The sequence below is a fragment of the Macaca mulatta genome, chromosome 17, assembly GCF_049350105.2.
Source record: "Macaca mulatta isolate MMU2019108-1 chromosome 17, T2T-MMU8v2.0, whole genome shotgun sequence".
Taxonomy (NCBI): Eukaryota; Metazoa; Chordata; class Mammalia; order Primates; family Cercopithecidae; genus Macaca; species Macaca mulatta.
The window spans coordinates 105,362,644-105,386,946 of NC_133422.1; the positions used below are offsets into that span (position 1 = coordinate 105,362,644).

Consider the following 24,303-nt stretch of genomic DNA (forward strand, 5'->3'; position numbering starts at 1 on the left):
TCTCCACCTTGACTCATTTCATAACCATTTTTACCACCAAATCACTCACTCTGTCACTCTCTTTAAATTACTCAATCGGAATTAGTTAACCTATGCGGTCTAACCCTAGCCAATGGGGGAGTGACAAAGCAGTAGGGACCACGTGCATAAGGAATAAGAACCCCTTTCCCTCCCTTGTCCAGATGTGTACTCACCATTACTCCATCTGTAAGGGTGCACCCTTGCCTTGCTGAGAATTAAAAAGAAAATTTTGTATTCAAGTGCTATTTCTTTTGCGGCACCAAAACTTTACTTATAACAATTTGGGGGCTTGTCCGGGATTACATTCCCCTCCGAGGGTGGTCTCTGGTTCTCTCTTGTGAGGACGTGTACCCCGCCCCACTGTGGTGGCCTCAGGGGTGAGAAATCAAGACCCACCCAGTGAGAACAATAACCCGAGCTCTCAGCAACATGGACAGAAACTGGCCAGCAACCTAGCTTAAAGGATCCTCCATAACAGCCATGCAAGTCTGTGCAGGGACCAAGGAAAAGATACCAAGGGAGCCGGTAAAGTATTTCCTTGGTGGTCGGGACCAAGGTAAGAAAGCCATGAGGGGGTGGTGAAGTACTCCTTGGTTGGGGTGGCTTAGAGGTTAAAAAGAGAAGAGACATCCCCATTGTGGGAGGGGATTGAACCTCACAGAAACCTCCAGTAGTAGAAAAGGCAAGTAATTTCTGGTGGGGGAAATTGAACCTCACCCCAAAAGGCAAGAGATTTCCAGTGGGGAAAGTTGAGCCTCCCCCCAAAAGGCGAGAAATTTCCAGTAAGGGAAATTGAACCTTGAACTTTACCCCAAAACCATCAGGCTGCTTGGGGGAAATACCCCAAGCAAGACAGGGAGCAAGAGGGATAAAGATGGTAACAAAGATATCCCCCCAGATAGCCCCCTAGGTCTCATGCTAAAATACTGGAAGGATAATGAAAGGACTAAACATAGGAAAAAGCAACAAATGATAAAATGCTGTTTTATTTGGACTCAGGGACTCATCCTCAAACCCTCAATCTTCTGGCCAAAGTTTGGTTTGAATGAAGATGTAATGTGTCAGCTTCTAATCTGATATGTTAATGATAAAAGTTCAGTGTCTCAAGAAAAACTAGGCTATGCCCTTTGTTGGAGGCAAGGACCTGCCCTCCTTTTTCCCTTAAAAACAAATAGGGAAGAACCCAATCTAGCACACCAAAATGAAAAGTCAGAGGAGCCAGCTCTCATGCCTAAAGACTCCAGTGCATGGGATCCCCTAGACTATCTTCCTCCATTCAGTGTCCTCAGTCTTTTCCCTCAGACAGCCATTTCCACCTCAGATCCCTTTCCAAATTTCCCCTCTACTCATGCTATCCCTCCTCCTTATAACCCTGAATCTTGGGAATTACTGTCCCACCAGCCTGTTCCCTTCCAAATCTAAATTCCCCTGTCTAAAAGGACTCCAGTGTGAGGTAGAACAATGTAAAAAAGATATTCAGAATTTCCCATTTCCCTCTGTACCTAAGAGGTCAACCCTGACCCTCTTCCCTTTGAAAGAGATACCATAAGCGGGGGGAGGGCCATTAGCTTTGTAAATACTCCCTTAACCAGTTCAGAAGTCCAGAATTTTTAAAAGGAGCTTAAACCACTACTAGATGACCCTTATGGAGTGGCAGACCAAACCAACCAATACTTAGGACCTCAGTTATACACTTAGGTCGAGTTAATGTCCATCTTGGGCATCCTCTTTTCAGGGGAAGAAAGGACTATGATTTGTAGGGTTGCTATGGTAGTTTAGGAATGTGAGCACCCTCCTGGTGAAAAAACTTTCCTACCGCGGACCAGAAATTCCCTGCCCGAGACCCCTGGTGGGACAATAACAATGCAGGTCACCGGGAAAATATGCAGCATCTAAGGGAGATGATAATAAAAGGAATTTGGGAATCAGTACCCCGAACCCAAAATCTTTCTAAAGCATTTGATATACAACAGAAAAAGAATGAAGGGCCTATGAGATTCCTAGACAGACTGAGGGAGCAAATGAGGCAATATGCAGGCCTCAATTTGGGTGATCCGTTTGGGCAAGGAATGTTGAAGCTCCAATTTGTCACTAAAAGTTGGCCAGACATTTCAAAAAAGTTACAAAGGATAGACAATTGGAAAGACCGTCTGCTAAATGAGCTCCTCAGGGAAGCTCAGAAAGTATATGTGAAAAGGGATGAAGAAAAACAGAAACAAAAGACAAAACTTATGTTTTCCACCTTCCAACAGATGGCTCCAAACCCAGGTACTTCTAGACAGAGTTTCCAGGGAGCCAGAAACTATAAAGGGTCCGAATCCTCTTTTAAATGACCCCAGCCTCCATCTGGAGGATCGAGGTCCTCATCTGCCAGGCCCCCTAAAGAGTATGGGGGAGCAGGATTAAAGAATCCCAGAACTAAGAGGAAGGAAGGACAAGATAGGTGCTATAGCTGTGGAAGAACTGGCCACTTCAAGGGAGGATGTCCTGAGCTAAGAAAGGAGAAAGAAGCCCTTCCACTCATGTCTTCTGAGGAAGATAGTGAGGTCAGGGGCTGTCTCTTTTATCTTGAGTCCCACCAGGAGCCCTTGATAAATTTGGAGGTGGGACCTAAATATGAGCTTATCACCTTTTTAGTCGATTCAGGGGCTGCTGACTCCTCTGTTTGTTTCCCCCCGTCTAATGTTGTCTCTTCCTCAGAGGAACTTTTAGTTTCCAGGGTAAAAGGGGAAGGATTTAGAGCAAAAATTATAGAAAGCCCAGAAGTTAGATACCAGGATCATTCAGCTCATATTTAGTTATTGTTAATCCCTGAAGCAGGAACTAATTTACTGGGCAAGGGTTTAATGTTAATATTGGGCATGGGTCTACAAGTCAGCCCAAGAGGATTCCTCACTTCATGAAACCTACTCACCACTGCAGATGAAAAATGTATTAATCCTAATGTCTGGTCCAAAGAAGGAAACTGAGGGAAACTCCAAGTCCCTCTGATCCACATCATGCTAAAAACCCCAGGAGAAGTAACAAGAAGGAAGCAATATCCTATTCCCCTAGAAGGTAGGATGGGGTTGAAACCTATAATCAAAGACTTTATTAAGGACAGGCTTCTCAAGCCCTGTATGTCCCCATATAACACTCCAATACTGCCAGTCAAGAAAACAGATAGGTCATACCTACTAGTACAGGACCTTAGAGCTATCAACCAAATAGTCCAGACTACCCACCCCATTGTCCCCAGTCCTTATACCATTCTTAGCAAGATTCCATATAATCATCAATGGTTTACTGTAATAGATTTGAAGGATGCTTTTTGGGTGTGTCCCCTGGCTGAAAATAGCCGAGATATATTTACTTTTGAATAGGAGGATCTCCACTCAGGGCGGAAACAACAATATTGATGGACAGTCTTGCCCCAAGGGTTCACAGACTGCCCTGATCTTTTTGGTCAAATTTTAGACCAAGTACTAGAAAAAAGTTGTCATCCCAGAACAAATATGCCTTCTTCAGTACGTGGATAACATTCTTATACCTGGTGAAGGTACAGAGAAGGTAACTGACTTCTCTACACATATTCTTAACCATCTGCAGTTTGAGGGGCTATGAGTCTCAAAAAGAAAGCTTCAGTATGTAGAGCTCAAAGTTAAATATTTAGGCCACTTGATAAGTGTAGGCAAGCAAAGAATAGGGCCTAAATGAATTGAGGGAATCGTGTCCCTACCCTTGCCTCAAACTAACAAGAACTCAGGAAATTTTTAGGATTAGTCTGATACTGCCACTTGTGAATTGACTCATATGCACTACACAGTAAACTGTTATATCAAAAACTTGCCCAGGAGAAGCCTAACCGTCTCCTGTGGACTTCTGAGGAAGTTGATCAAGTCAAGGAGCTGAAGGAAAGGCTCATAACTGCCCCTGTTTTAGCCTTACCCTCCCTAGAAAAGCCATTCCACCTTTGTGTTAATGTGGACAGTAGGGTAGCTTTAGGAGTGCTGACTCAAGAACATGGAGGCCACTGGCAGCCTGTAGCCTTCCTATCAAAGGTCTTAGACCCAGTCACTTGTGGATGGCCTCAATGCATCCAGTCCATCGTGGCTACAGCAATACTAGTCCAGGAAAGCAGAAAGTTAATGTTTGGAGGCAAATTGACAGTAAGCATACCTCACCGAGCTAGAACTATCTTAAACCAGAGAGCAGGGAGATGGCTTACTGACTCAAGAATCTTAAAGTATGAGGCCATTCTGTTAGAAAAGGATGATTTAACATTGACCACTGATTATTCACTCAACCCAGCAGGTTTCCTAACAGGGAATCCAAATCTAGGGAGGGAACACACATGTTTAGATTTAATTGATTACCGTACAAAGGTTAGACCAGATCTAGGAGAAACCCCCTTCCTGATGGCATTTATTCATAGATGGTTCCTCCCAGGTAATTGAGGGAGAAAGACACAATGGGTATTCAGTGATTGATGGAGAAACTCTTGTGGAAATAGAATTGGAAGGCCGGGCGCGGTGGCTCACGCTTGTAATCCCAGCACTTTGGGAGGCTGAGATGGGTGGATCATGAGGTCAGGAGTTCGAGACCAGCCTGGCCAACACAGTGAAACCCCATCTCTACTAAAAAAATACAAAAATTAGCTGGGTGTGGTGGTGGGCGCCTGTAATCCCAGTTATTCAGGAGGCTGAGGCAGGAGAATCACTTGAACCCGGGAGGTGAAGGTTGCAGTGATCCGAGATTGTGCCACTGCACTCTAGCTTGGGTGACAGAGCTAAACTCGATCTCAAAAAAAAAAAAAAAAAAAAAAGAAATAGAATCAGGAAAATTGCCCAACAGTTGGTCTGCTCAAATGTGTGAGCTGTTTGCACTCAGTCAACCCTTAAAGTACTTGCAGAACCAGGAAGGAACCATCTATACAGATTCCAGGTATGCCTTTGGAGTGGCCTATACATTTGGGAAAATTTGGACTGAACGAGGTCTTATTAATAGTAAAGGTCAAGACCTCATTCACAAGGAGCTGATCACTCAAGTATTGAATAATCTTCAGTTGCCAGAAAAAATAGCTATTGTCCATGTTCCCGGACACCAGAAAAGCCTTTCTTTTGAAAGTCGAGGAAATAACCTAGCAGATCAGATAGCCAAGCAGGCTGCTGTGTCTTCCGAAATGCGTATTTTTCACTTAACTCCCTGCCTCCCTCCTCTTACCATAATCCCCATTTTCTCTTCCACTGAAAAAGAAAAACTAATAAAAATAGGCGCTAAAAAGAATTCAGAAGGAAAATGGGTACTGCCAGACCAGAGAGAAATGTTGAATAAACCCCTTATGAGGGAATTCTTACCCCAACTACATCAGAGGACCCATTGGGGGCCCCAGGCCATGTGTGATGCAGTTCTCAGAGTTTATGGTTGTATAGGGACTTTGTATGTCTAAGGGACAGAGATGGGGGAGAAATTAAAATGTGGACTGAGTGTTAGCTGCTATAAGGATTTTTGTTGATTTTGTTAGTGTGATTATGTCATTGTGGATACATAAAAACAGTGCTTTAATCTGTTAGCAAGAAAACATTTTACATGAAGTGATAAGACACCTGGGACAGTGCTAAAATATTCCTGATAACAACAAAAGTGTGTGTGTGTGTGTAGAAAAAGCAAGACGGAAAAAAGTGCACAATTATTGAAACTGAAGGATGACTACGTGGTTGTTCATGGTATTCTTCCTTGACTTCCTGCAAGTTAGAACATTTCCATAAATTAACAAAAGGTTAAAATATATAATGTATGCATGGAGTTCTGAAATTATAAAGGGCTTCAAAAACAGAAAAACTTCTTAAATTCCTCCATTGCCCAAGGAATAAATGTCCAATGGTAACAAATTCAGGGAGATAGGGAAGGATGGTGTCTTAGTCTGTTTGTTCTGCTATAACAAAATACCTGAGACTGGGTAATTTAAAAATGACATAAATTTATGTCACATAGTTCTGGAGGTTGGGAAGTCCAAGATCAAGCCACTGGCTTGTTTGGTGTCTTGCAAAGGCTGCTCTAAGCTTCCACGATGGCGCCTTGTTGATGAGTCCTCTGGAGGGGAGGAACCCTGTGTCCTCACGTGGTGAAAGGCAAGAGAGCCAAATGCTGCACAAAGCCTCTTTCATAAGGGCCTTAATCCCATTCATGAGGAAGCACCCTTTTGACCAATCACCTCTTAAAACTCTCACCTCTTAATACTATCACTATCAGTTTCAATACCTGAATTTTTGAGGGGACACATTCAAACCACAGCAGAGAAGGACTCAAGGGAGAAAAGACTATCATCTACCTGATTCAGACCCATGGTTTTCTGTTTGCCCAACCATCTACTTGGGACTCTATCTGAATTCATTCTTATTGGTCAGGTCTTCACTTCCTGCCAGCAGCACAGCAGGAGGACAAAGCAGAGGGTCCTGTCTTCTTGGCTTACTGCCATGCTCCCTCCAGCTGAGGGAGAAGGACCTTATAGAAGTCTTCAGCTTCCCAGCCTTGGTCTCCAGGACAGTGTGGAATGTCAGGGCCTGTGACATTATGACCAGGAAGGTAGCTGCTGGCATCTTGCCTGGGGTGAGCAGAGTTTCCATCCAGTCTGTGACTGGGAAGGAGGAAGGAGGTTGGTAGTGGTCTTAAGGTAACAGATGCCCTCTCTCCCATTGCTTTTTATGGTGACTTCCTCCATCCTGAGGACCCTGAGGACTGAAGGGGTAGATACTAATTAGAACTCTAAGTGCCGGTGGCTAAAAGCCAACAAAATCTGCTCCCATGGAAAGAGGCATAGTGGAAGGATGCTGGAGAGGTCATTGAGTTACAGAGCAAGTGCCAGAACCAACAGATCCAGAGGGTCTAATCACCTCTTAAAGGCCCCTTGAGGAACAGAGCCTTGAAGAACAGAGGCCTATGGCCCCATATCCCCTCCCACTCTCTCCCACCCTCAGAGTTCCATGGTGGTAAAGAACAGGAGACAGATGACCCAGGTTTCAGCATCCTTTCCCCCAAACCTTCTTTCCCAGCATCAGCCCCAATCTCTCTCTGGCAGTGAGACTTTCATCATAAGAGGAGAACATGGCTGCATTTCCATGTTATCATCCTCCCAGCTCGATCTCCTAGACTTTCTAGAGCTTTCTCCATCAGCAAATGACAAAACCCCAAAGGAGTCACTTTGGTTGGCTCCCCTGGATCCTATCACACCCCTGGACTGACTCCTATGTCCAGGGCTCACAGTGGGGCACCTGGTTTGAACTGGGCCAGCAGTGGGGTCCCAGGTGAACAGCCCTCAAATCTTAGCTCCGTGGTAGAGAGAGACAAAGAAGTGGTCCTGAACTTACAACAGTGCCTCCTGAGACCAGGTCAGGACGCTAAGGATGGCTTGACCATCAGGGATCTTTGACTCTATTTTTTAATTGCTGATATGGGGGTATGAAAAGACTTTCCCACTTTAAACATTATTTCTCACCTCGAAATTCTTGTTTGATTCAATTTCAATTAGCTAGGTTTTATGTTTTATTATTATGTTTTCATTTCCCTTAAAATGAGCTCATGGATATTATAATCTGTGACTTCATTGATGCTTGAGAGTTCAGGTCTATTGAGTTTTTATTCTAACAACTAAATGATTGGGAATGATACACTTGACTCAGGCTGTGTTTTCCTCAGAATTTCTTAAACATAGTATTTTATTTTTTGGAGTGGTTTTAGGTTAACAGAAAAATTGATCAATATATTGTGTTTTGTTCATCTTTGGGCTTTTTGTAATATGTCAATTTTTCCATCCCATGAAGAGTTGAGAGGACTTTCCTCTGTCTTTTGTATTGTGTTTCCTCTGTGTTGTTGTTTTGGTTGGCCTTTTGCCTGGTATTCTTTTTCTTTGATTGCTATTGTTTTAATAAGTTTGTGCTATTCCGTGTATTTCTTTTCACCTTGCTTGTATTTGGGCAGGTCTCTCAGATGTTATTATGATAAACAGTGAATGACTATTTGATCCCCTTCCAATCTTCTTTAAGTCATATTTGTTTTCTCCTCACATTCCCATACCCTGTTCTAAGCAAGAGTTTGAGGACTGGGTTGTGTAGGCTGCCTCATTTTCTATGGCCTAAAGAAATGGAGTTGAGGAAAGAGGGTGGAACAAAGAAGGTTCTGTAATAATGTCACATATTTTTGAATTTCTAAGTTCGTAGAACAAATCTCTGCTCCCGAAAAATGTGATAAGAAAAAATAGAGGGTTTCAAACCACTGGGAAGAGATGAGATCATTAGACTCTTCATCTTTATGTAACCAGACTCCTCAGTTAAACATCATTTTCAAAGCACATTTGCACTTGTTTTTGCTTACAAAAACATCCTGTAGATCCTTAATTTGGCACTGTAAATGTGACCAATTGTTTTAAAAACAGAAGTGATGCTGGCTATTATAATGTAAACTGTTTTCTAAATGAAGAACTTAAAGGAATGTAATTAGAGAAGCATAAACAGTGGTTAATATGCTGCTTCTTGAAAAGACATATTACAACTTACAATCTTTCTTTATAAGTGTATGTTGTTACTGTTTAATCAGGCGTGTGAATGTATTCAGCTGTTAAGCAATCCTATTAGCTGGGAAATTGCATTATTATTTGCTCGTCTGTTTATGTTATATTGTTGTTGGCACTCTAAGTTTCTCTTTTTTCTCCAAGTTTCTCTTACTCTGGTCTCTGTAATCTGTATAATTGTCTTTTTTTTTTTTTTTTTTTTTGAGATGGAGTCTCGCTCTGTCGCCCGGGCTGGAGTGCAGTGGCCGGATCTCAGCTCACTGCAAGCTCCACCTCCCGGGTTTACGCCATTCTCCTGCCTCAGCCTCCTGAGTAGCTGGGACTACGGGCACCCGCCACCATGCCGGGCTATTTTTTTGTATTTTTTTAGTAGAGACAGGGTTTCACCGTGTTAGCCAGGATGGTCTCGATCTCCTGACCTCGTGATCCGCCCATCTCGGCCTCCCAAAGCGCTGGGATTACAGGCTTGAGCCACCACGCCCGGCCTAATTGTCTTTTTTAAGTTTTGTCTTTAGAAAATATTGAATACAGATACTGGGAGTGATTAACTGTGTCAGAATCGCAAAGTTCTAGTGCTTTTCAGATTAATCGTAGAGATATTATGCTGCTGTTTTAAAAGACAGAAGGACCTAGATCCATCATGGAGAGCCACAGTAGGGTTGTGGCCAATGGTCCTTCCTGCCCAGGAGAATCCACAAATGCTATCTAGGAAGACCTGCTATTGACCAGACCAAGGCCACTTCAGTGCATGACATCTTCTTGGACTCATCAACCTTGACCTCAGTGGTCAGAGATCTCTCTACTAGTAATTCTAAGTGTTAGCGACAAAAGTGAAGAGGGCAAAATTGGGAATGCTCTCCATTCTGGGGAAGCAACAGTGGAAGATTTGCCTGAGTAAGAAAATCTCCTAAAAGCTTTCTGTGTCCATCCAAACATTCATACATTCATACATGAAACATTCCTACATTCATACATACTTCCTTCCTTTGTTCATTCATTTATTTTCCTTGTTTTCTCATAGAATATGTTTTCTGAGATCAGGTTACCATGTTGCTGTTACAGGAAATCAGATTAATTTTAAATTTCTATATGCAATAAAAGAAAAGCCTTTGACATCTCCCTTTTATTCTCAACAGTAAGTTTAGAAGCTCAGTGATACGGTTTGGCTGTGTCCCCACCAAAATCTCATATTGAATTCCCACGCGTTGTGGGAGGGACTCAGTGGGAGGTAATTGAATTATGGGGGCAGGTCTTTCCCATGCTGTTCTTGTGGTAGTGAATAAGTCTCTTGAGGTCTGATGGTTTTATGAGGGGGAGTTTCCCTGCATGAGCTCTCTCTCCTTTTGCCTGTCACCAGCCATGTAAGACAGGACTTGCTCCTCCTTGCCTTCCACCATGATTGTGAGGCCTCCCCAGCCACGTGGAACTGTGAGTTCATTAAACCTCTTTTTCTGTATAAATTACCAAGTCTCTGGTATGTCTTTATCGGCAGTGTGAAAATGAACTCATACACTCAGTATTAAAACAAGTTACGTGCAGTTGCAGAACTCTAAGAAAGCCGTGACTTACCCAGACAAATCAGTACTGGTGTGTTAACTGAACTCAGTTTGATTTTTCTGGGCTTTGTTTTGTATTGGCCTCTTCTTGTTAAATACAAATAAGAAATTCAATAAAAATGTTAACAAATAGTTTTGACAAAACCAAATATAATACACAAAACATATTGTGATGCAGCTTAAAATTTAAAAAGAAAAAAGAGATTTAAGTACTAATTAAGTGCTAAGAGAACAATCATCAGAACTAGATACAAAACATCTAATATCTTTCGAGAAACATTACTTATGTTACCCAATTCTTCCTTATACATCTTACCGGCTAATTGAGAAAGCAATGCATTAAAATCACATTGAAATGAATTAATATGGTAACTGGAGGCAACGAGAGGTAACTGAGACATAATTGCAAATGCAGAATTTTTTTCAATTTGAAATTGAACATTTAACAACCGATTTGGAATTTTCTATTTTTGAAAATCCGGTAGCTCTTGGAGTGAATAGACCAAGTGACTCCATTTTAATAGGTCTCATCATTAATCTCTGCTTATAAAATTTGCTTCTTTGCCTTTGTGTACCTGAGACTGAAATGCAGGCTGTTCCGGAGTCTCCAGGTAGTCCAGGAGTTCAATGCAAACTTGTCTTACACAAAGAAGTCTGTAAAAATAATCTGGTTGCTATGGTTTCAATGTCCTCTCCAAAACTCATGTTACAGTTTAATTGTCATTGTGATGGTATTAAGAGATGGGACCTCTAAGAGTTAATTAGGCTCTGCCTTCATGAATAAGTTAATGCCGTTATCAAAGGAGTAAGTTTGTTATCGCGAGAATTCAGCCCCTTTCTCTCTCTGTCTTGCACCCTGCCTCGCCATGTGATGCCTTCTGCCGTGTTAGGATGTAGCAAGAAGGCCCTGACCACCTGTGGCCCCAGTCTTGGACCTTCCAGCCTGCAGGACCTTGACAGAAACAAATCTCTCTTCTGTATAAATTACCTAGTCCATAGTGTTCTATTATAGCAGCAAAAACAGACTAAGACACTGGCCTTTTACTTTTGATTTTCTTTCTATTGATTTTTACCAGGTACATCTAATTTCAGCTCTTGGAGATGGCTGATGTGGTCATTGAACTGAAGCTTTGCGGTGAAGAAACTATTAAGCAAATGGGGAGGAAGACCCATACAACTTCACTTTACTGAGGAGCAAAGAACTAATTTTATTCCAAAATCAAACTCATGCCAAAAACAGGCCAATGCAGTCATTTAGGGATAAAGAACCTGGAGTTTCAGGCATGAGGGGAAAGGTGTTGAAGGGTCCAGAACATGCTGCTCCACAAAAAACCCTCTTTGGCATAAGGATTGTTTTGAGCTGAGGGCAACTGAGAATCAACAGATGCAGGAAAAATTCTCTACCCTTTCTTTTGTGCCTAAAAGCGATGCATAAACTTATCTTTGTGAAAACGACATGAATTTTTCCCTCTCCTGAACCAGGATGAAGAGAGCTACCCTTGTCACCACAGATGGAGAGCCAGCACCAAGATGTGTCAGTATAAAAAGACCTTACTAAAATAACCCTTACTTTCATTAGTTCCCTGATATATTTGCTAATCACTTTCCCATAAGTCATCACCCCTTGAAGCCTAAAACCCCTCTCCTTTGTCTAGTCTCTTATTTGAAATGCATTGCCTTTTGTTAAAATGGTATGTAATCTCTCAAGTCTAACTGCTTATTTTTTTTTATTTTTTACTTCTTTTTTTGTGAAGCCCTTGTGCACACAAAATTCAAAAGATTAATACTATTTCTATGCCTTTTCTCCTGTTAATCTGACTTTTGTCAGTTGTGTCCACAGGTTCCAGCCACTGAACAAAAGAAGGTGGAGAAAATGTTTTCCGACCCTACGATGCACACTGTATCTGTGTTTGTGTAGCATCCACCTCTGTATGACAATTTCCCTTGTTGTTTGCCACAGGACACATGAGCTGCAACTGTGAATCGGGAAATAGAACTTTACTCACTTTTGTGGAGCAACTGGGGAATGAAACAACCTTGCATGCCCCTTTGAGGAGTACGCCGTGAGAGCTCAGAGACTACTATTATTGGCTGAGCATTGATGTCAAAATCTTGATTGATGTCCAAATGCTTCTAGTCTCATCCTAGACTCGCGAGGTGTGATCTCCATAGGTCTGTTCCCATCCCCTTCCTCCCCATCACGCCCATTTTCTGCATGCTGGGCAGTGTGCTCTGCTTTATTGATCACCTTAACCCAGCTGTGTGCACTCTTCCACTTGTCCTGAACACAGCACACCCAGGTAGCCTTCTTCTTCAGTGATGTCTGGGTCGTGTGTTGGTATTGTGCACACTCTCATTTTGACTATTTGAACTCTTATAACACATTGTTTAACACATGTGAAAACGTAAGACAAACTTTCAGGTTTCAGTTATTTAACGATAAACCACTATATAAATGTTCATATCTATTCAATATAATATTAAGATAAGCACTTCAAATTCTCAATTAAATATCTTAATCTTGCTTCATCTGTAAAGTCATAACTTTATTAGTTAAAATGCTTATTTGGATAATTTCAGAATTTCACAAAGGTATCAAAAATTGTACAAAGATTTTCTAAATACTCTTCACTTACATTCCCGAAATATTCCTACATTAGCATTCCCTCTCTCTCTCCTCTCCTCTCTTCTCCGTCCTCTCTCTCTCAGTACAATTACTGAACCTGACACTTAGGATCTGAGTTTAGGTAGAGCTTTGGAAAGTTCAAGATCCCTCATCATTTTATCTGGAAATGGCTTTTGCTCAGGTGACACCTTTGACTTCAACTGCTATGTTTGCCTCACTAGTTTTACTTGTGGGATTTTTCAAAAATGCATCATGATAGATAGAGTTAAAATTAATCTTTCTTGACATAAAACATATTGTGTTCTTTGCCATGGGCCTGCTATGTTTAGTATTGCAATGCCAGTGGGTTTATACCACCTACCAGTTTATCTTGTTATAACTCATCTGACTGCTTTATCTCTGTGAAGTAGCTGTTTAGAGCTTAGGTTCTGAAGTCAGATGATTTGAGTCTGACTCCTGGCTTTAGTTCCTGAATCCTGGACAAATACCTTCACCTCCCTGGGCCTTCCCTTCCGCATCTTCCAGATGTGCCTATGGTAATGCTTATCTCATAGGATTTTGTGTATGTGTGAAGATTGAGTCAGACAAATAGGAAGTGTTCAGTATGTTGTCCATTGTAACATTAATCTAAAAAGAACATTGGATAAAATTTGAGTACCTTCTGTTTCTAAAATGTCTATAGCCTTTCTCTTATTTATTTGCAATTTTCTGCTCTTTGAGTTTCTGATAGGCTCTACATTTCTAAGCTTTTATTTAGTCTTGATTAATTTTAGTGAATTTTTTCTTCAATTTACTCAAAATAATGTATTTACCGTAGGAAGTTAGTAGTTAAAGATAATTGTATGTTTGATCTTTACATAATTAAAACTTGAGAATTTTATCTTTTCAGTTCCTATGTAGGTTAGTTGTTCCTCAATATGGCTAATGTGGGTGGTATCTTGGATTGAAATATCTTATTTCCTCAAGTGTACAATCCATTTTAAATAGCAATTTGTGTGGTTGGTAACCATTCACTTGATAGAAACGTTAGGTCTGAATCTGTCTCTCCAAAATTCATGTGTTGGAACTTAATTTCCAGTGGGGTAGTGTATTAACTCATTTTCATACTGCTATAAGGAAATACCCAAGACTGGGTAATTTATAAAGAAAATGAAGTTTAATGGACTCACAGTTCCACATAGCTGGGGAGGCCTCACAATCATTGTGGAATGTGAAGGAGGAGCAAAGGCACATCTTACATGGTGGCAGGCAAGTGAGCATGTGGAGGGGAACTGCCCTTTATAAACCATCAGATCTGAAGGCCCCTTAGGGGCCTTGCAGGAGTTTTAATGTGGACTGATGTAGGCATGAGGATTCTCAGAGCCCCATGGTATGTTTGCCGTGCAGTGAAACTTGAGGACCACAGCCTACCCAACCTCTGATTCTCTGCAGCACCCCCAGGGTCAGGTGGGGACCTGCAAAGTTTGTTCTAAAATTGAGGTGACGAGAGAGGGCTGAGTTCAGAGTGCTATCTCCTTCCACTCCACCTCCACACACTCATCTCCCCTCCACACTCACACTCCTCTGTGCAGTAGTGCAGGCTCCAAGAAATTCACTTGGAAAGAACTCTGCTTAACTTTGCTCTATCTAGTGTTTCCAAACTTAATATCAAATCAGTGCTGTGGTAATATGTGGGCTTATTTTATTAACACATTAAATAAGGATTAGTGGCTATTTCAAAACACCTGCAACAGCTTAACATGTGAAATATGTGGTTTCTGTTGGTGACAGATATGGGTACCGTAGTTTGTTAGTTGCATTTATAATTAAAGGAAGAGCTAAATTTCAAATAAAAATTACCAAAAATAAACATGAGTTTACTTTTTATCCCAAATTCACAGACCCCCTCCCAATCCCACCTTCCTGCCCCCTGCCACACTCTCTGTCCATGGGCCCTGGTTAAGGGAAGCCCAAGTGGGAACAGTACCCAGGGCTTTTTTTTGACCTGGGCTTTTGCAAACACAAGGGATGCATGAATTGGGCATAGTGCTGGTGTGAGAGCTGCACTTTTTGTAGTGACCTGAAACCTGAATTCACCTCGACCTCCAGTTCCTCCTGCCTGGAAGTTGGCGAATGCCCGTTGGATCCACTGGAAGGGATGCATCTCCTCTTGGTTGTCTCTGTCTAGAGCTGTTCCTTAGGGACTTCCTTGCATTGGGCTCCTGCCAGTCTCAGGGACTTCTCGGTATCTCTGTTGACGGCCCAGCAGAGCTCACTCCACTTGTGAAGGCTTTCTCCTGTCGTCCTTCCAGAAGCTCTTTGAATACCGACCATGGCTGAGCACTGCACTGCCTCCCTGCCCAGTTCCCTTTGGGCGTGGCTGATTTTCAACCTCAATACGAAAGAGAAACTTTCGGACGGCATCCGGGCTTTGCTATTTCTGGTGTGGTGTCGGTAAAAGCTGCCTCAGTCTAGCATCTGCAATTTTACTTTTCAATATAAAAAAAGATATGAACTGTTAGTGCAATAGTGCAGAGAATGATATCCAACTTTTATTTTATGTATATATTTTATTTGTGTCTCATAATGGGGTTCAGGACACAATAACCCAAAGCATGGCACTTTGACATTTGAGCAAACAGCAGAAGCAGAAAGGTCTCTCCTCTTCCTCTGCCCTTCTACCCTGAAGCGGGTCATGAGACCCTCACTCAAGAAGCACATACCCTATAACCAAAGAAAAGAACCATTCTTATCTCTGAAGACACAGAGACACAGAGAATAATCTGAACACACTGGCCTTGCTGAGCCATCCCATGCCTCCCAGGTTACTACCGTTAGATCACGCTCCCGAGAAAGCCATAATTCCCCAAGACCGTCCACTCTTCATCAAACCTACCATAAAAAACACGTTTCCCTGTTTCTTTGGGTCTTTATTTCTGAAGACTCCCACGTCACTTACAAATTATATTAAATATGCTTGCACGCTTTCTTCTTGTTATTCTGTCTTATAAGAGCCTCAGGCATAAACCTAGCAAAGAGTGAGAAAATATATATATTTTTATTCCCTACATTTGTATTTACGTTGAAATGCAAAGCCAGGCAAAAATAGAGGGCTATACGAATTCAGCATTATTCTAAATTATTAATTTGGAAAGTACTTTCAAAATCTGGGGGAAAAATTCTAATTACTTTTGGAAGAAAAGGCAGTATTATGTAAGAAAACCACATTTTCTCTCATGTATTACTAAACTAACTACAGATGTCATATCCTTATGCCTTTTTGTAGCTAACATTGTTTCTGAACCCTACGAACTGATGGAAGCAAACAGATCAAGCTAATTCAGTGTTAAGTAAATAGGAGGGTGGTGAGATTTTAAGACAAAGTTACCAGAGCAAGAAAGGATCAGTGCTTCAAACAGGGGTAAAAAAAGTAGGGGAAAGGTAGAATTAAGCACTCTTGCTTTCAAGTTAGAAAATGTTTACATTTGTCTCTAGTGTTTACTTAACTGCTCTCATACCCTAAAAAACTGACATCCTTGAATTTGAAGATCAGTGAACTATAAATAACGCATTTACTGCTTTTTGGAATATCTCTGTGGATTCATTCAGCACTCTCACTATTTATTCATTCATCTATTTATGTATTTATTTAGCTATGGAGTCTCACTCTGTCGCCCAGGCTGGAGTGCAGTGGCACGATCTCGGCTCATTGCAATCTCCACCTCCCGTGTTCAAGCGATTCTCTTGCCTCAGCCTCCCAAGTAGCTGAGACTATGGGCATGTGCCACCATGCCCAGCTAATTTTTGTATTTTTGGTAGAGGCGGCATTTCACCATATTGGCCAGGCTGGTCTGGAACTCCTGACCTCGTGATCCACCCACCTCGGCCTCCTAAAGTGCTTGGATTACAGGTGTGAGCCACTGAGCCCGGCTACTCTTGCTATTTTATTTCTTCTATTGTTTTGCTAAGAATTTTAAAAATTTAAATGTTTACCATATAAAATATCTTACTTCCTTGACATTTTTATACCATACATCTTAGAATATTATAATTTGTAAGTTTATCTTGTAAATTATCCTTTGTTATACAGAGAATCTGACCAACTCACCCATTCCCCTGGTCCAGTTGCCATTTTATTTTCTCTAGGAGATTTCTCTTTGAAGAAATCTCTTGGTAGCTGCCTGTATGATTGGCAAATTGAAGTTGGAATTTTTTTTTTTTTTTTTTTTTTTTTTTTGAGACGGAGTCTCACGCTGTTGCCCAGGCTGGAGTGCAGTGGCGCGATCTCGGCTCACTGCAAGCTCCGCCTCCTGGGTTCACGCCATTCTCCTGCCTCAGCCTCCTGAGTAGCTGGGACTACAGGCGCCCGCCACCGCGCCCGGCTAATTTTTTGTATTTTTAGTAGAGACGGGGTTTCACTTTGGTCTCGATCTCCTGACCTTGTGATCCGCCCGCCTCGGCCTCCCAAAGTGCTGGGATTACAGGCTTGAGCCACCGCGCCCGGCCTGAAGTTGGAATTTTTTATGGTCTGTATTAATGGATCTGATTCTTAGAGATTAATTCCCTTCCTAAGAAAAGTACCCTCTTCATTTCTGCTTTTTGCGAGGGGTCGTTGGCATTTGTTCAACAGTTAATGAGAAATTATTACATAATTATATTTAACTTTTTTCTCAGTTCTTTCTGTGTTTGATATAATGATGAAAAAGAAACTTGAATGGAAAACGCATCAATAAAATAAAAGCATATTGCAATTATATTCTGACCTTGGCTTTTCCTTCTATAACTATATATTTCTCACAGGTTAATTATAGTCTAAAGCATACCGAGCTCCTCATGTATGCTGCTGGAGTGACTGTATGTTGCCTTGCCCTTAGATGAAGCAATGCTTTCATAACCTCTGAAGATACCTGAATGGTCTGAGGTTCTAATGGTTTACATTTTCTTATTGTTCATATGGATAAAAATATGGCTGCATTCCAACTGTCAAGATACATTTGTATGTCGCCTGTAAAACTAGCTCTTCTGTTTAAAGAGCAGATAAAAAGCATATATGCAATTAGTCTAACCTGTTCAGTGGCAAATTACAGAGCAATGATTGTGGTAGGATAATCTTTCAGATTATTCATTCTGAGTTTAAAAATGTTTTGGCTTCTAACAGAAATCTTTTAATTATATGCTAAAGATAACCTCATTACAGTAGTTTGTTTATTCCTCAAAGCATTTATTAGTTTACTTCTTTAAAATTTAAAAGTGACTATAAACCTAGGAAGTAAACATTTTTTAAAAGATCAATTAATGATTTAATAATTTGAATTGTTCTGTAAAGATTAGACATGGCAATTGAAAATAAATGTAGAAATCTCTTCCCTATGGTCATCAAAATTTTTGACATGTATTCATATGCCTACTTATAAAGGAGCTTGACAGTACATAATTGATACCATCTAGCCTTTATTTACAGCAATCAAACATAAGACCTTGACATCATTAACATGCCCTGTGTGCGTGTGTGCACATACTCACATATACATACACTCATATATACACACCCACACATATAACACACATACACGCACATACATATACACACAGACACATAAACACATGTATACTCTTCACAACCTTTCTAGGTGAATCCCCCAATCTAAAATGGCCTCCCTCCATACACCCTCTTCGTTTGTATTATCTCTAGCTTGCCTTTGCTGTTTTTCATTGCCCAGGAGTGCCAAAGGCATCCAATTTCATCTTCATTTGTTTATGGGCTTGTCTATCTCCCCACTGGAACAGTGCCCAGGAGGATAGTGGCTGTTTGTGAATTGTTCACTGCTGTATCCTCAGTACCTAGATCAATGCATGGCTCATGATAGGTGCTAAGAATTTGTTCAGTGAATAAGTGACTGTTCCCATTTGGACTTAGGCTTGTGCAGGGGAAAAAACAGACTGCTTTTCCTCTGCTCTTACCCCACAATCAACACAGAAGACTTCTATGGCCAAATGTGTGCGTTTTTCCCCCCATATACCAAGCAATCAATCTGTTCCACAGCAGATGCCAGCTGGGAGTCCTCCAGCCCAGTCAGTGCTGAGTCTACCGGAGATAGCGTCAGACCCCACGGAGTGAAGGCTCAGTCCCGCAACACTGCCCCCACTTCCGGTGCCAATTGCAAGCCCCAGGTTGTTTCACCTGTCTTCTGACTGACCGGCTATAAATCAGGGATCCCACGGCCTCCTCTTTGGGTTAATTTGCTAGTGCTGCTCATGGAACTCAGGAAAACTCTTATGTTTGCTAGTTTATTACAAAGGATGTTACAAAGACTACAGTTGAAGAGGTGCACAAGACAGGGCGTGGGAGAGGGGCGTGCCACCCTCTAGGCACCTCCACGTGTTCAGCTGTTTAGGAAAATCTCTCAAACCCTGTTCTTCCTCTCCTCTCACATCTCAGCAGCCATCACCGCAGAAGACTTCTATGACCTAATGTGGCAGGGTTGGTTTCCTCACATGGTAAGCAGTGGACGCCAGCTGGGCGCCCTCTAATTCAGTTCTAACACTATCTGCTTGGAGGTAACCTTAGGTCTCACAGGTTGAGGCTCAGTCCCCAAGACGGCCCACCTCAGACACCAGTGGCAAGTCCAGGCTCTGAAACTTCTGACTGACTGGCTATAAATTGGGGATCCCAGAACCCTCTTTGGGTTCAGTTTGTTGGAGTGGCACACAGAACTCAGGAAAACACCAACTTGTGTTTACCAGTTTATTGTACAGGATATTACAAGGATACATCCATCAAGGATACAGATAATGAGATGCAGAGTGAGGAATCGGGGAGGACACAGAGCTTCCACGCCCTCCATGGGCATCACACTCCAGGACTCTCCCCAGGCTCAGCCATCTAGAAGCTCTCTGAACCCTGTCCTCGTGGGTTTTTATGGCAGCTTCATTATGTAGGCATGATTGATTAAACTATTGGCCATTGATGATCAACATAACCTCCAGCTTCTTCCCCTCCCTGGAGATTACGAGGTGGGACTGAAAGTCCTAGCCCTGTAATTATGCCTTTGTCTTTCTGGTGGCCAACCATATCCTGAAGCTATCAGTAAACATCAGCAAACAAAAAGACAGCACTCTGAAGTTTCCAAGGATTTTAGGAGTTGTAGGCCAGGAAAACTGGCAAAGACCAACTATATGTATTTCATAATATCATAGCTTCCTTCTCTGAATTTCTGTAAGACTTTAGCTTCACATGTGAAAATAAGTAATTCAAAATCTAAGCTACTGAAACTTTGAAATATTTTGAGCCCTAAGGAAATGTGATTATGGGATCTGAGTCATGCAAACAGGCAGCTGTAATGTAGGCAGCTGTAATCTTTATTTCTCTGATTATAGATTAGCCTTCTTCCTTACCTACAGTGTTTTGTAAAATGCTGCAAATGACTAAAGAGTGACAAGAAAGACCCCGTCCCTCTTCACTACAGATCTTTGTTATAGATTAACATCCTTCTTACCTTTCTCATACAAAGACTTTGGCTATCACATTGCTTAAAATAAAATGTTAAATATACATTTTTAAATTGGAAACAAAAACTAGCTGTAAAGAAAAGAAAATGTGTCACATGGAGAAAAAAGCAAACTGTACTGATTAAATTTTTGCAACTAATAAACCAGCCTTGCACAGAAAATGTTATAATCCTACTAAACTTCTTTGTTTTCTGCCTAATGAGAAATAAAAACTAAAGTCCTAAGCCTCCCACGTGACTAAACGGACCCCCTCTTAGCCAAGAGGACCCTGGAGAAATCTTTAAAAAAAAACAGCTCTCAGCCATGACAGTATAGGAGGTCAGATGGGCCTCATGATGGACCCTCCTTTGCTAACTGCCATTAGACTTTCTTTTCCTAAGGTTTAAACAAAAACCAGCCCTCTTGAAAGACTCACTTGACTGCTGATTTCAACCAACCACCTGACACTACCCCGGTCTGGTGGACAGAACTGATCAACACTCCTTCCTGATAAGAGACCACCAACCATGGAGTGGTTCTGATCAGTTTAAAGAGGTTGCACAATGAGGGCCTTCAGGTCGTCTGCTTTACCTTTTGATGTATAGGATCTAATTATAATAATACATTTAAGTGATAAGTCTCTACCCCAAAGTGAACGTGGGACACATGTTACTTATATGTTACTCTACTACACATGCCTATGCCTCCCCTTTGTAAATATTCAGAGCTCCTCTTATAACCTGTAGAATATGTATACCTAGTCAATCTGTTCAACATAAGATCCTGTATTATCCTTCCCTCCCTTGAAGTGTCTGCTTCCTGCTTCTGAAAGAGGCTATGCTTCCCAGCCTACAGGATGCCCAGCCTACAGGCTGCAACCCTTTATGAGAAATAAAGCTCTCCTTTCCAAATTTATGAACCTCACGATTCTTCAAATAACACTATATATAAAAGCAAAACAACTTTCAAGTTCTAAGTGCTGACCCCATTTCTCTGGTGTCTTTGTCTTCCAGATGGTCATTCCCAGCTTTTCACCTGAATAAGCTTTTTAAACTGGATTCTGATCATTTCTATGATTTCAGGCTGACACACATAATTCATCACCTCCTTCATCTTACTGCATTCATTCATTCATTTACCATGTCTTCCGGTGAGCTCCCTGAGAACAGGTTCTGTGGTAGGTAAATTTGTGTTCCCTCTGGCACTCAACTCAGAAACTTGACACTGAAAGGTGCTTAAACATATTATTGAAGGAATGCTATTCAAGTCCTGTTTCCTAAGAACATTTCAGTAAAGTCGATTCTGTACAAATGTACATCTACGGACATGTATAGATATTTGCTTGATTATAGCTAGGAGCCAGTATTTTCATTGAAGATTTGTTCTTATAGCACGTGTTCTCATAAAACCAAGTCTGGACACGATCAGTGTCTGTCCTTGTTACAGTTGGAGAAAACTCTTTGCTGCCACAATTTCCTAAATGCTGGTCTTGTTGCACAAGCACGAAAGGGTTTCCTTTGCCACATCCTCACTTCGCACTTCTCAGAGTCAGGTTCTCTGTGTCCCAGGTGCTTAAATCATTTCAGGCTAAAGGAAAATGATAATGAAGACAAACATTCTCCCTCTCATTCACTGCCTCTCTCTTTTGGTGGTTTCTATCTTAACGGATTGATATGGTTTGGCTCTGTGTCCCCACTCAAATCTCAGGTTGAATTATATTTCCCAATGCTGGGGGAAGGGCATAGTGGGAGGTGATTCGATCTTGGGGGCGAATTTCCCCCATGCTGTTCTCATGATCGTGAGTGAGTTCACACCAGAGCTGATGGTTAAAATTGTGTGGCACATCCCCATTCACTGTCTGTCCCTCTCTCCTGCCACAGTGTAAAGCGATGGTTTCAATTAAGTGGAATGAAATAATATTTACTAACTACTTCCCCTTCGCCTTTTGCGATGATCGTAAGTTTCCTGAGGTCTCCCAGGCATGCTTCCTGTTAGGCCTGTGGAACTGTGGGTCAATTAAACCTCTTTTCTTCATGCATTACCCAGGCTCAGTAGTTCTTATAGCTGTGTGAGAACAGACTAATACATAGATCTTAATCCTGGAGATAGACTTTTCCGCATTGTCTTTTTTGGGACAGCACTGGAATAAAAATTTTCAGATTTACATGAGCCAAGAGAAGACAGCAATGCTCTGAATTGTCTTTGGGGAAACAATGGGGAAGACAAAGTCTGTGGAACCCTGTAGCTCACCCCATAAGCTGCTGGCCTGCTGTAAAGACATGGAGGGTGTTAACTGGTTATATGACAAAATACATTTTGATAAATTTGATAGAATTTTATGTCTTGTGCTGTTTTCTAGGATGCACATGGGGAAGACGGACATTTTTGTAATTTTAAGTCCTGTAGGATGATGCACCGTGTAGCTAAAGGTGGTGGTTGTTGTGGTCCCATGTTATGGTCCTAGATTTCCAGGTGGTAATTTAAGTGTAGAGTAACATAATGGTGCCAGTCATTCATTTTATGTTGTGTGCTTTTTCCACTCATACCACAAAGGCAATGTTAAATAATTACAGAGAATTGATTATGAGGCCAAGAAAATGAAAGCCTACTTTTGAGTGATGCTTTAATACAACTTTAGAGTTAAATGTGAAGGCAGGTAGACTTATAGATTCATTCAGAGCACAAGGCCCTGTTACTCCTAAAATCACTGAGTTAATGATCTCAACTTGGGAAGATGGATTTGCTGTTAAAGGTCATGCAAAGAGTGAGGCTAGTGAATATTAGTGATTCTAGGAAAGCGATTCTCAAATATTTCATTAAGTTGCAGCTAACAAAATTGTTAAGGAGAGACCTGAGTAGACAGACTCCTGAATGTCAGGAAGGCAGCTGCAGCCTCACGCCCAACAGTGTTGAACCTTAAGGTCATGGCTGGGAATGTAGACCTGTCCAATGTTCTCGATTTGTCTTCCAGTGAGGGCTCTAGGACTAAATCCTCTTTCATGAGTCATGTGAAAGATGAAATGTGTGGCACTGAGTTCTGCATTCAGAATAAAAAGAATAGAATGTTCTAACATCTGTTACTTTGCTTATTCTTGTGGAACTTAAGAACAACGTGAAAAAGCTATTTGTTAGTTTCAAATAAAATGTATTCATCGCTAATTTATCCTTGTAAAAGGGCACCTGTTCCTAATGCAGGTGCACTGGCCGTGTGCACTCCAGGGTCCCAGCAGCTCTGGCTCCCTGGACACCTGCCCTGGTGGGCATTTACTAAGGGCCTGTTGATCTGGAAAGACAAACCCAACTCAAAGGTGATAAAGGGTGGAGGGAATACCTTTGTGGGTCGTTCTTTTCTGCAACAATATTTCACTCCTTTTGCTTCTTTTCAGGGTATCCTGCAGCAGTTTTTGGTGTTACTGAAGAGCAGCTCTGACTCAGTCTTCGGTTTCTCAGCTTCAGGCTAGACTCTAACGAGCATTAGAAGGCCAGGGAGCCCAGGCTCCGCGTGTCTCTGGGTACCAGGGGGCGGCGCAGCTCCCACACGTGAAGCTCGCGGTCCTCGCAGGGAGCTGCAGATGATGTTCGTTGCACCGCTAGACACGAAATTCCCATCGACGTCCTCCAGGACCTGCACCCTGCGGGTGTCCTGCCCTTCCGCCCACGAGTGCGCCATGTTTCAGCGGAGCGGCCTGCGGGAGAAGCCACGCGTGTTTCTCACGTCGGAGTCGAATGCATTTGTAAATCACTAAGTCAAGTAGGCTGGCTGCCCTGTTCACATTTGTCTCTAAAAGTCTTCATCGCTAAAAGATACCACAATTTGCTGAGGCTTCTGAATCTTAAGTGCTCCTTGTTATAACTTATATTTGTCACTTTAAAATAACAGTTTGTTCAGCAAAAATTAGGGCAAGGGTATATTTATAAAGTGATAATGTCATTGCTATTATTTAGTATCCTCTTCAGAAACCTTTTTTTGCAATATTATTAAATTAAACTGAAATACATAGAAAATATAGGGAGCATTTTATTATCTTGGTATTCAAGGTTGTAAAGTGTGAAAATTTTTGTATCTTACATATATCTATTCTTTTCTC

At 41.7% G+C, this 24,303-nt stretch overlaps 1 long non-coding RNA gene across 1 annotated transcript; it reads left to right on the forward strand.

The window, feature by feature from the left end:
• The first annotated feature begins 485 nt into the window (after positions 1-485).
• On the forward strand, positions 486-24,222 carry LOC106994391 (uncharacterized). The gene is made up of 2 exons (XR_001440955.2): positions 486-577; positions 23,602-24,222. It is a non-coding gene; the product is annotated as an uncharacterized LOC106994391 (long non-coding RNA).
• Positions 24,223-24,303: the final 81 nt, after the last annotated feature.